Raw genomic sequence first — 7600 nt, forward strand, 5'->3', positions numbered from 1 at the left:
CCGGTCCATAGTCCCGGACCAGCAGACTTTTGATTTGTGCCAAGCTTGGCTGGAAATCTGACATTCGGTCCTGATTTGACTGGTATTTCCAGGATGAGAGGGTGACCTCCTAGTCTCAGTCGAAGCTGTGGAGCGGTGTTCAAAGCAGTAAGGATAATAAAACACTTTTTTTTGTTTTTGAATGATGTGCTGATTTGTTCCTTGTCACATGTAAAAGTTGACAAGCACATAGTCTCATTTTGAGGGATGGTAAATGAGTGCCGTGATTACAGAATTTGATATCAATAAGGGACGTAAAATTCATGTTTTATAAGTGAATTTCTGCTACTTAGTAGCAGTTGTCTCCCCAAATTTCCTATTTCCTTTTTAATTTCCCTCCGGCTGGAGAATAAGCAGAGAGTCATCTCAACCAAACAGATGCTCTTTGATACATTCCACACGTAATAACGGCACAGGGAAATCGCCAGTTTATTATTTTTTTGCTCATGGAATGTGTGTGGTTTGCTGCACAAAGGCTGTTTAACACTGGCACATGTGTATCCCATAGCAACAAGTGCTACGGAGAGAATTCGATGTGAGACAGTGTGCCTCGGGCAGAACTGTTTTTGGTTCCAGGGCTGGGCATAGTTTATGGGAAAACTGTATTATAGCCTTAGGGTGACGGCGTATTCAGTGGAATTAAAACAAAACTGTTGATTGGGCGCACCAATTTAGTTGGTGTAGGAGCTTCCCTTTCGGATCACAGTTCTGGACAAGAGATCATTCCACTTGGGGCGCCAGTCACGTGTACATTTTTAATATGTCTGCAAATGTTGTACAAGACTGGGAAAAAGGCTAAGCCTTACTCTTTGGGTTCAGTACTCTACAAGTTTTTGTCTAAATGGTTAAATACACTTTCTAAAGATGAGCAGGACAAAGCAAGAGATCGGTTTATTTCCTGGGTCCTACAAATGCAGAGGAAAGGTATGCTTGGGGACAGTGACAGTCCTCCCCCACAGGGGGAGGGCTGTTTTTGAAGCACGCCTTTCTTGGTGTAGTGAAGGCTAGGCAGGAAGTTAAGACCTGTACCATCTTCGCAAAGAACAAAACAGAAGCTAAAGTTAAACACTGTGAGACATTTCTTCAGGACTGTCTCTGTTTTTTGGCTGAATTTGAGAAAATCCAGAAAAACACAGCCAATGGGAAGGAAGCACACGTCTCTCTCTCTCTCTCTCTCTCTCCAGTGGCGCACATACAAATAGGAAGCAAGTCTCACACACACATACACATACACACCTCACAGATAACGGCTCAGAGGAATCTCGAGGTCACACACACACTTCTCCAGATCCACAAAACACGTGGTTGCTGGTTGAGCAAACTCCCATGAATCCCCAGTCGAGGTCAACAACTGCCCACCTCCACTGTAAACAGTTTTGCCAGGGCACTGCATCCCCCTCCTGAGGCGCAGGATGGTTTGCCAGAATTTCTTCGGGGCTGACCGATAGTCCCTTTCCATGGCCTCACTGAACTCTTCCCAGACCCGAGTTTTTGTCTCCACAACGACCCAGGCTGCAGTCCGCTTGGCCTGCCGGTACCCGTCAGCTGCCTCAGGTGTCCCACAAGCCAACCAGGCTCGAAAGGACTCCTTCTTGAGCTTGACGACATCCCTTACATCCGATGTCCACCGGGTTCGGGGATTGCCACCGCGACAGGCACTGGAGACCTTATGGTCTTAGCTCCAAATGGCCACATCGACAATGGAGGCGGAGAACACTGTCCACTCGGACTCAATGTCTCCAACCTCCCCCGGGATCTGGTCAAAGCTCTGCCAGAGGTGGGAGTTGAAGATCTCTCTGACAGGTGATTCTGCTAAATGTTCCCAACAGACCCTCACAATACGTTTGGGTCTGCCGAGTCTGTCCAGCTTCCTCCCCCGCCATTGGATCCAGCTCACCACCAGGTGGTGATCAGTTGACAGCTCCACCCCTCTCTTCACCCAAATGTCCAAGACCTACGGCCGGAGGTCAGATAAAACAACCACAAAGTCAATCATTGACCTCTGGCCTAGGGTGTCCTGGTGCCACGTGCACTGATAGACACCCTTATGCTTGAACATGAATATGTTTGTTATGGACAAACTGTGACTAGCACAGAAGTCCAATAACAAAACACCACTCGGGTTCAGATCAGGGGGGCTGTTCCTTCCAATCACGCACCTCCAGGTGTCAGTGTTGCTGCCCATGTGAGTGTTGAAGTCCCCCAGTAGAACAACGGAGTCCCCAGTCGGAGCGTTTTCCAGCACCCTTCCCAGGAACTCCAAGAAGGCTGGGTACTCTACACTGCCATTCAGCCCATAGGCTCAAACGGCAGTGAGACCTATCCCCAACCTGAAGGTGTATAGAAACGACCCTCTTGTTCACCAGGGTAAACTCCAACACATGGCGGCTAAGCTGGGGGGCTATGAGCAAGCCCACACCAGCCCGCCGCCTCTCACCGCAGGCAACTTCAGAGTAATAGAGAGTCCAGCCTCTCAAGGAGTAAGGTTCCAGAGCCCAAGCTGTGCATGGAGGTGCGCCTGACTATATCTAGCCGGTACCTCTCAACCTCCTGCACAAGCTCGGGCTCCTTCCCTACCAGCGAGGTGACATTACATTTCACGAATTTACTAATTCAACATTCTTCTCAACGTATTTAACCAATTTATTTAACACTCACCATAAAGAATAATTTCTCTCCAAACATTGGATACTTGGATTCCGTCCAGGGCGCCCTCTGACAGTCCCCAATCACTCAAAAATATGGATGAGGTTTGGGGCTGAGAAAATTGTTGTTCCCAGGCTGGCCAGGCCCTGACTGATGGACGTCCTAGACAACCACTCGAGGGGTCCCATCCTCGTCACCAGAATTGTTGTGGAAAAATTATCTATTAAAGCTCAGTGAGTGTAAAATAAATACTTAACATCAATTCTGAGAGTTATTACATATTTATTCCTGCAGGAAGGAGCAATCTCTAAACAGAGTGTCAAAAACCAATCTGCTGGAAAGAAGCTCAATAAGCAGAATGTGATTGCCCTTCTTATACTCAGCATACAACAACAGAAAACACATGCTCAAACAGATAAAGGAAACAGGATACAATTTACAACAGGATACCAGCCCTCTGGTCCCAGGTCACATCTGATTTAACAACCACAAGGGCATGCAAAGGTTTATGGCCATGCAATAAACGGTCTGGGTTCACAACTGCACAAATGACTGCATACCATGACTTTAAAGCATCAGCTAATAAACTTAAAGGGTGCTATTATAAAAATTCCACTACACTGCTTACCGTGGACCCACCTCACAGCCAACCACATCATGTACATACAGTACCTGACAGCCAGCTACATCGTGTACTTACCTGACAGTCAGTGGTTCCTTTCCGCTTACTCAACTGATGGCCAGTGGCTGCTCGCCATGGACTCACCTTATAGCCAGCTAAATCATGTACATAACTGACGGTCAGCTATGTCATGTACTTACCTTACGGCCACCTATGATGTGTATGTACCTAACGTGACGGCCAGCTGCGTTGTGTACATGACAGCCAGCTATGTCGTGTACATACCTGATGGCTAGCCATGTCGTGGACTCACCTGATGGCCAATGGCTACACACCATGGACCAAACTCACAGGCAGCTACGTTGTGTCCTTGCCTGACAGCCAGGTACGTCGAGTCCCTACCTGACAGCCATTTAGTTGAGTCCTTACCTGACAGCTATTTATGTTGTGCACATACCTCAATGCCAGCTATGTGGCATACATACCTGACAGCAAGCTATGTCATGTACTGGGCTGATGGCCAGCTATGTTGTGTACTTACCTAATGGCCAGTGGTTCCTCACTGTGGACTTACCTGATGCCAGTGGCTGCTCGCCATGGACTCACCTGACGGCCACTGCCTCCTCGCTGTGGACTCACCTGACGGCCAGTGGCTATTTGCCATCTACTTACCTGACGGCCATTTATATTGTATACTTACCTGATGGCCAGCTAGGTCATGAACTTAGCTGAGGGCCAGCTACGTCATGTACTTACCTGACTGTCTGCTATGTGGTGTACATACCTTGCGGCCAGCTACGTCATGTACTTACCTGACAGCCACCCACATCGTGTACATACCTGATTGCCAGGTATGTCGTGTACATACCTGACAGCCAGCTACATTGTGTACTTACTTGATGGCTTCTGTTTCCTCGTCATGTACTTACCTGAAGGCCTCAGCAGTTACTCAAATGACTGCCAGTGGCTGCTCGCCATGGACTTATTCCACAGACAGCTACATCCTGTCATAGAGCTGAGCTGTATGTTAATACCCACTCCTTCCTAAAGGGCTTCCTAAAAGACTTACCTGATAGTCAGCTACGTCGTGGGCCATGTGACGGCCAGTGGTCCCTTTCCCGTCTTCTTACCTGACGGCCAGTCGTTCCTCACCGCTTACTCAACTGATGGCCAGTGGCTGCTCGCCGTGGACTCAGCTCACAGCCAGCTAAATCCTGTACACGGTCAGCTACATTGTGTACATTCCCATCGAACTCACTAACGTCCCTGATGTGTTCCAGAACCTGGTCAATGATGTGTTAGGGGATATGCTGAATAAATTCGTCTTTGTATATCTAGACAATATTCTCATATTTTCCCCGTCTGAGACTGAACACAGGACTCATGTTCGAGCCATGTTGCAACGCCTCCTTCAGAACAGCCTGTTTGTGAAAGCGGAGAAAAGCTGCTTTCACGCCAGGACAGTCACGTAGATTGCTAGTGGCTGGGTTCATTCTTGGCCAGATTGTACTGTCAGGGAGGGGTGTGTGAAGCTCCCGTGAAGGTGGAGGTGCGAACCCAATTAAAGAGCCAGAAAGCTGAGACAGCTCTATGACAGGATGTAGCTGTCTGTTCTGCTGCCTCAGCTTTCTGACTCTTTAATTGGGTTCACACCTCCACCTTCACATGGCCAGCTATATTGTGTACATGCCTGACGGCCAGCTACTTCGTCTACATACCTGATGGCCAGCAAAGTCATGTACATACCTTACGGCCAGCTACGTGGTGTACTTACTAAACAGCCAGCTACTGACAGCCAGTGGTTATTTGCCGTTTTCTTACCTGACGGCCAGTGGTTAGTCATTGTGTACTTACCTGACAGCTAGTGGTTGTTCACTGCGGTCTTACCTGACAGCCAGTGGCTGTTCATTGTGGACTCACCTGATGGCCAGTGACTGCTCGCCGTGGACTCAACTCACAGCCAGTTATTACCTGACGGCAAACTACGCCGTGGATTTACCTAAGTCAAGTCAAGAATCTTTATTGTCATTATGCATAGCACAACAAACATTTTTCCAGCAGCTCTCGGCTTAAAAGACAGAGATATTATTTACATAACACACACTTGTATAAGTCAATATACAAATATGAACAAATAAAAAGGGATGTATGGGACCTAATCAGGTCAGCAGCATGTTAGCAGCAAGCGTGTAGTAACATTATAAGGTGCAGCTCAGTGCAAATCTCAGTCTTTAGGAAGAGGTGTGAGGTCCAGTGTTCTGTGTCTGTCCAAGGGAGGTTGTGTGTGTGACTAGGGGTTAGGGGGGTGATTGATTTCACAGCTCTGGGGAAGAAGCTGTGTCTCAGTCTGTTTGTTTTAGCCTTTATATTCCTGTACGTTTTTCTGGAGGGAAGAGGCACAAACAGACTGTTGCCTGGGTGGGTGGGGTCTGCAGCAATCCGTCCAGCCTCCCTCTGGATCCCGTCCGATCAGTGTATAGTGAGTCGAGATCCAGAAGAGGACTCCTTATAATGCCCTGAGCTGTTCTCACCACCCGGGTCAAGTCCTTTCTGTCCTGTGCAGTGCGGCTTCCGTACCACACTGTCACACTGAGACAGAGGATACTCTCTACTGTCGCTCTGTAGACGTTTGCAAGCAACTGAGAGGACAGACCAGTATGTTTCAGCTTCCTGAGGAAGAAAAACCTTTGCTGGGCTTTCTTCACCAGGTCAGATGTGATGTGGATGCCCAGGAACTTGATGTTATCCACTTGCTCCACCACCTCCCCGTGTATGAGAAGAGGAGCATACATTGTCTTCCTGGACCTCCTTTAATCCATAATGACTTCCCTAGTCTTGTTGGTGTTCAGGACAAGATTGTTATCTGAACACCATCTTGTCAGGTGCTGGATCTCCTCTCTGTAGTGAGTCTCATTATTGTCTGAGATGACGGTCGTGTCGTCTGTGAACTTCACTACTGTGTTTGTGGGGTGAATGGCATCACAGTCGTGGGTAAACAGAGTGAAGAGAACTGGGCTGAGCACACAGCCCTGTGGTGTGCCTGTGTTCAGGACCAGTGTGGATGAAGTGCAGCTTCCAATTCTCACCACTTGAGGCCTGTTAGTGAGGAAGTCCTTAATCCATGACACATCATTGCAGGCAGTCCCAGATTGAGCAGTTTCAGTGCCAGTTTGTCTGGGATTACAGTATTAAATGCCGAACTGAAGTCAGCAAATAGCATCCTGACATAAGTGTTAGGATGCTCCAGGTGGGACAGGGCTGTGTGTAATACTATTGAGACAGCATCCTCTGTTGATTGGTTCTCTCTGTAGGCGAACTGATGGCTGTCCAGACCAACAGGGATGACATCCTTGATGTGCTTTAGAATGATCCTCTCAAAGCACTTCATAATTACTGGTGTCAGAGCAACAGGGCGGTAATCATTGAGGCAGGTGACAGCTGATTTCTTGGGCACAGGCACAATGATGGAGGACTTGAGGCACACAGGGACTGAAGCAAGATGCAGGGACAGGTTAAAAATGTCCAAGAAAACTCCTACCTGTTGGTCAGCACATAGCTTCAAAACCCAACCTGACACCCTGTGTGGTCCTGCAGCTTTGTTGGTGTTGATCCTCCTCAGGGTGGAGCTCACCTGGTGTAGCTGTAGGACGAGAGGCTGGTGCTGTTCCTCGAGCTGAGGGAGTTGTACAGTTCCTCTGCTGCCAGGTGTATCGAAGCATGCAAAGAAACTATTCAGAGTGTCAGGGAGGGTGGGATCATGGCTGACCTGCTGGTTGTTGCCTCTGTAGTCTGTTATTGTTTTGATACATCTCCACATACTCTGTGTGTTGTTATTCATGAAGTGCCCCTCAATGCGCTGTTTGTACCTGCGTTTGGCCAGCCAGATGCCCTTCTTTAGTTCTTTCCGGGCCCTGCTATAGGCCAGCCTGTCACCTGATCTGAAGGCAGCGTCCTGAGCTTTGAGCAGAGTTGACACTGTACTGTCCAACCATGGTTTCTGGTTTGGAAAAACCCTGATGGACTTTGTAGGTAGACAAGCATCAGTACAGAACTGCACATAGTCCAGAACAGCTGATGTATAAGCCTCCAAAGTCTGAGCCCTCTTTGAACACCCCCCAATCAGTATGCTCAAAATAGTCCTGTAATGCTGAAGAAGCCTCCTCCATCCACACCTTAACTGTTTTGGTGATTGGTTTTGTGCTGCAGATCATAGGTTTATATGCTGGGATCAGCTCCACAGAGATGTGATCTGACATGCCCAGGTGTGGAGCTGCTATGGCCTTGTATGCTCCC

This window comes from Monopterus albus, unplaced genomic scaffold (assembly GCF_001952655.1).
Source record: "Monopterus albus unplaced genomic scaffold, M_albus_1.0 scaffold96.1, whole genome shotgun sequence".
In the NCBI taxonomy this organism is placed as follows: Eukaryota; Metazoa; Chordata; class Actinopteri; order Synbranchiformes; family Synbranchidae; genus Monopterus; species Monopterus albus.